We start from the raw sequence: 6,349 nt of genomic DNA, 5'->3' as shown, positions 1-6,349 counted from the left end.
GATAATGTCCTACACAAACTCATGTAAACCCCACATTACTAAATGTGGCCCAGGTCTTTGGTAGTTTACACATACAGATAAATGCTTCAACAAAGAAAGCAAAGGCAAGTGATAGTGACAATTCCCTTAGCACTCCATTTCCATCATTTGTTTCACCCTGGCTAGCCCATTCTCCCTTACCCACTGTCAGCTGCCTCAGTCTTTAACTGTAGCTTTAAATGAGCCTTATGAGCTTGTGTTTACAGCATCCCTGACACTGCTTTGCTTTAGGGGTCTGTTGGAATGACTTAGATTTCAGGGAACTTAAACAGCCTTGCCAAGACAGTATAGAATATGGAGATGTCAAGACTCCAGGCGCTGCCTCCAAAGCAGGTACCCTCCCCAGTCTACAATGACACCTTCTACCAATGAAGGAGTGTGGTGGTAATGAGCCACTTAACCCCCTTGGCCCTCAATCTCTTCCCCTGTCAGAGGAAGTAATGAGTTCTGCCCTGCCTGTTTCACATGGCAGCTACAAGAAGCAAATAAGACCATGTATGTGAAGAAATTTCTGAAATGCTAATAAAAGATTAAAAGTGTCATTTTATTATCTTGACATAGAAGACAGCTAAAGAGCCCTGGAATTAGATGCATCGAATTTAACCTCTTACCATCTGTGTTGCTGTGAAAAATAATGAAAGTTGCACAACAGAATGTTTTTCCAAGAATGAAAGGAAAACACTGAAAACAGTGAGCATGCAGTCCCTGCTAGGAACCCAATCAAGACGGCATTAAACTTCAGCTGAGTCACACCTCCCAAAAATCCAGCTGAAATTGTCTTTAGACGTTAAAGAAGTAGCAAATTTTTAAGAGTTTAGTACTTAAGGAATCTTAGAAAAATTCCCCCTGGAATTACAGTTTCTTCTGGTTTTGGGGAAAAAAAAAAAAGATAGTGTGTAGATTAAACTGAAGCCTCAATTAAAAATTCTGAAATCGTGCCGATGCAGAATGATGGAAACTCATTCTGTCTGCAAAAGCTAAGACAGAGAGCTAGTGTTTTGCCAGAGTTTGCAGGGATATTATGCTAATTACACTGCCAATGAATCTGGATTTCAAACTGCTCTTGGCAGTCTCAGTCTCTGATTCTCAGAACAGAGCAAGCCTCCTTGTCTATACCCACAATTATACAATGGTTATACCCGTGAGCAAAGAGCAGCTTTAACTCCACTTAACTGTGACTGATTGAGATGTGTCCAAGAAATATACACCCCAACAAGTAGTCCAGGTCAAAGAGAAGTGAGAAGAGGTCTGGTGTTCAAGGAGACAGAAAACTACGGCTTTTCATCTATATCCCAGCACATCTCCAAGGTCAGTGAATAAACCAGGTGCATTGAAGACTAATCTTTCAACCCAGCAGAATCACATTACATTGATTCCTAGATGTTTACCTAGAAGTTTTGGTTGTCCAGCAGCTGCTGATTAGAATGGAAGTTCACAATAGACCAGGGTGATTGACACATATAGTATCATGCAGGAACCAGAGGCAGTGGAATTCCTAAATGTTCAAGGGCAGCATGGTCTACGTAGTGCATCCCATGTTAGACAATGTATATAGTGAGACTAGGTCTCAAAAAAGAGTCATCAAAAGAATTCCATCCAGAATTCCATCCAGAAAACAAACAGGTCAATCTTGATAAGCTCATTTTATTCAGATTTTACAGAAAGAACTTATAAGGAAGTAAATTGAAAATCCCAAACTAGTAGAACTTAACAGAGTTGAAAAGGATCCCAATATGAGTTAGCTGTGATAATAATTTGCACTCCATAGTCAACTCTAACACAAATAATAACAAATAATATCAAATGATCTTTGTTGGGTAAAATATGTAGGTAAGCATTTGTTCCCCTAATAGACACAATGTACCATTCACATATCCACGTTATTTATGTACACTAAGTCTTTTCATTCTCATACCATTTGAAACAGACTCTGCTCCTTCCCAGTATTTTTGTCCTGAATTCTTTCTTTTCACCCTCCCTCCTGTTGGGGTTTATTTCTAATGCTTTGTCTTAATTTGGCTCCCCAAATCACATAGGAATCTATGGGTCCAGATGCTGAAGGCACCTGCCTCCAATTGGTTTTTGGTTGACCAATAAAGAGCCAGAGGCCAATGGCTGAGAAGGGAGCCAGAAGCAGGACTTTAAGGATTCCTGGACAAGAAACATGGAGGAGAGAAGGAACGATTCTGCCATGAGAGGGCAAAGGACAGATCACACAAAGGAAAGATTCGCCAAGATGGGGAAGCAGAGAGATCAGACTTAAGACACACACCTCCATCCTCAACATGTAAGAGGCAGAGTAGCGGCCCCAAAGGCCACTCCCACTCTGGGGTAGGAGAGATGAAATACAGATTCTATATTAACTCGGGAATACTTAAGAAAAGTGTGTGCTAGCCACAGGGAGGTTTGGAAGTGTCCAACCATTGAGCAAGTTAGGCACTTTAAAATATAAAGATGGTGTGTGTGTGTGTGTGTGAGAGAGAGAGAGAGAGAGAGAGAGAGAGAGAGAGAGATTGAGAGAGAGAGAGATTGAGAGAGAGAGAGATTGAGAGAGAGAGAGAGAGAGAGAGAGAGAGAGAGAGATTCTTTTATTTCTGAAACCAGAGCTCTTGGGGAGATGCAGAGCCACTCGTGCACCCACAGGAAGCTCAGAGTGGATTAACAATTCACAGCTACACCCTCCCTTTCTTCCTTGCTTATTTCTTCCCTTTCTTTTTGTTTTTATTGGCATATATTGATTATAAATAACAATTGACTGATTAGAAAATTTTAATATGTGCATAAAATATATTTTTTCATACTTACATCCAGCACTATCTTTTCATCTTCCCTCCTACTCCCTCTTTTATTTGTGTGTCTTTTGGGTGGGAATTGACTTAATGAATTCCATTGTGGATATATGCAGAAGCAAAGAAATGGGATTAATAAGATCATGGACACTTACCACTGGCCACACCACTGAAAAAATAGCTCTTCTTCCTCAGCAATAATTCATTAACTACATAGCGAGTCTCAGAGAGAGGTAGAATTTCATGAAACATTGTAAGCAGAGTTGGGACTTCTTGCTACCCCGACCACACAAGATCTTGGCAAGAACTATCTTGTGGCAAAAATCATATCTGTTATGATTTCAAGAGGGTAAAATATCATGTTCACTTCCTGTGGACAGTGGTTTTCTTTTCTCTCTCTCTCTCTCTCTCTCTCTCTCTCTCTCTCTCTCTCTCTCTCTCTCTCTCTTATTTTTTGGTTTCTGGTTTTTTGAAACAGGGTTTCTCTGTTTAGCCCTGGCCATCCTGGAACTCATTCTGTAGACCAGGCTGGTCTCGAACTCAGAAATCCACCTGCTTCTGCCTCCCAAGTGCTGGGATTAAAGGCGTGCACCACCACTGCCCAGCTAGTTTTGGTTTTCTATAATGATCTGCCTATTAAACAAATAAGCTCTTTTGATGAGGGTTGGGAACTATACTTATCTGTGGGTATGAGAATAGATGTTTTCTAATGCAATTAGGAATTATGCTGGTCTAATAAAGAGATGAAATAGGTTCTTCTCTAAGATCCATGACTTCTCTGTTCCCATATAGTTGGCTATGTTTTCAGTACTAGAAATTTGACTCTGGCTGAGCAGGCCTTAAGTCAATTTATATAGCTACTGGTTACCTCCCAGATATGAGTGCCACTACTGTACCTTTACTGTTACCTTGTCATGCTGATCATTGTTGTTGTTCATTGTTGCCTGTGCCCTGGACAGCTCTCTGCCTGACCCATCCTGTTGGATGTTGGGGGTGAGCTGGCACAGAGTCAAGGATACAGACTCAGAGAGCAGGTGAGAAATGTTGCAGCAAGCTCATCTGAATACTCCTTCAATACCCTCCACTCACGCCCCCATTGGTCCCAAGAAAGTATCTGCTCTAAACATCAGTTCCTGATTGGCTGGCAGTATTTGCACCAGCAATCCTTGCTTTCTCTTGCAGTCCTCAATTAGGTCCTCCTGCAGGAATGCTGGTGTCACAGGTAGTCCTCAATTAGGTCCTCCTGCAGGAGATGCTTTTGCAGCTGCATGGCCCCCAGCGTTTACATAAGGCGGCCTTGCCATTCGTGCTACATATCTACCCTTTTGTTTTTATATTTTGACAGTCTAGTAGGAGCTGGGGTGCCATTGCCTTGACATTGTTGACTCCTAGTATCCTGGACTGTACCTGTCTTAGATTGTCCTGACTTCCAGGATCTTACCCATGATTGACTACCAGCCCTCAAAGAGATATCATTCCAGAGGCATGTCACACAAGGGGGAGATGAGGAACAGGCTTCATGGTAGTCTTACGGATCTCTGCCATCCATGCTTTGATCGTTTCATTAGGGGGGCTGCAATGAGGATTTTCAAGAGCCATCAGCACCTAGAGGGTCACCTTATTTATGGAACGCTGCCTGGAGATATGTTGTGTGAGACACTTAAACAAAATAATTATTAGTATGACAATTCTTCCCATCATAGCATTAGTGGCTATCAACAAGAGGTCAAACAGCCTCTTAATATTGTCCCATTAAAGAGACCACCACCTTTTAGGAGAGTAAAGGGAATTAAATTAAGACAATTAGAGGGGCTAAATGTTCATAATGCGGTCATATCAGAATCTAATGGGGTCCCTGTTTACGTAGGGAGTAATATTGGAAGCATCATGTGAGGTAAACATCCACATACCAAGTGTAAGGTTAGATGACAATCTCAGGTAGTCCCCGGCAAATGTTACAGCCTGCTAGTGCAGGCTGGCAGTGATCCCAAGGGATAGGAAGTGCCATAAAAGAAGGCATTTGAGGGATCTTTGGACAGCAAGGCAGGGGTGGATATGATATGGTTGGGGGATCCTTTGGAGATTTGTAATCAGTAAGTGGAGTTAGATTACCATCAAAGTCCCCTTAAATCACACCAGGGATAAACTAGAGGTACCTCTGTGGGACAAGAGAGGATGGGCTAGTGAGTGAGGCACCTTGGACAACAGCACTGGAGAACGGCTTGGAGCTTAACTGCTGGAGGGCTGTAGCAGAGGTACCCTCATCCTCATTGTTAAAATCAACGTATTTTCCTGGAGAAAGAGAGATGAGGTCAATAATGGAAAGGTGAGTATTAGCCTGATCCTAGCAGTGTTTGTTATGTGCAGCTACCATTTCCTCTGGGGAGGAATTGTTATGACTGGTGATAACTGCAAGGAGGATGGGAACGAAGAACACAAGAGGGGTAATCACTGACTGTACCTCACGCTTTCGAGCAAGGACGAGAACAGACATCCAGAGGTCAGGGTCCCACATGTTCTCTGAGGATATCCAGGGGATCAATAGAGCTCCCTCCTCCCCAAATTGGTCCAGTCCACGAGTCTTAACCTTGAGACCACAAGTAACTAGAAGGGTATTCAGAGTCCTAATCTGGGGTTCCTTGATGGTAATGGGGAGGGAACCCATGGTGACGAGACCAAAGGATATAAAAAAAAAAAGAAAAAATATGACAAATATGACAGAAGAGATGACGAAAAGACACAGTGTACTAAGCAGGGGACTCCCTCAGCTGCAGCTCAAAGGCTTTATGCCTGGACAGGGTACCCAGGAAGGAGTCGAAACCTGGTACCACCACCTAGGAAACAAGCCTCCAGGTCAGGGACCAGAATGAATTCAGACCAAAAGTGAAAATGGATGGACAAAGACAAAGAGACAGAAAAGATGGCCACCACAGGCTTAGCACAGCATGCTCACCCAAAGACAAAGAAGAACAAAAATGGATGCTGCACACTCGCACGCTCACCCTCGAAAGGAACTGAGACGAAAAAAGATTACCGGGATGGACAGACAGAAAAAAAAAAAAAAAAAAAAAAAAAAAAAACAAAGAAGACAGGAATGAGGTCCATGCACTCACCTTCGCAGGTCACACAACATAAAACAGTAAGGGGCCAGCTCCCTGAAGAAGCAACCAAAGGGTAAGGTAAGTACAGCAGCACCTCGAGATCAGATCAGAGTGAGCCACTAGCACAGTCCTGGCAGCAACAGGCAAACAACAACAAAAAACAAAAACAAAACAAAGCAAAGCAAAACAAAACAAAAGGAAAAGACAAAAACGAGCTCCCAAAAAAGGAGGTTCGAAAACCACCACAAAAATGAGAACGATGAAGTAGTCCATTGACCACATTGGGTGCCAGATGTTGCCTGTGCCCTGGACAGCTCTGGGCCAGATCCTACCTGGCCTTGGGGGTTGGGGGTTAGTTGGCATAGAGTCAATGACACAGATACTCAGGGAGAAGGCTGTAACATAGAGGAGGCCCCACAA

The sequence above is a fragment of the Mastomys coucha genome, unplaced genomic scaffold, assembly GCF_008632895.1.
Source record: "Mastomys coucha isolate ucsf_1 unplaced genomic scaffold, UCSF_Mcou_1 pScaffold22, whole genome shotgun sequence".
NCBI classification, from domain to species: domain Eukaryota; kingdom Metazoa; phylum Chordata; class Mammalia; order Rodentia; family Muridae; genus Mastomys; species Mastomys coucha.
This window is presented reverse-complemented; position numbering follows the sequence as displayed.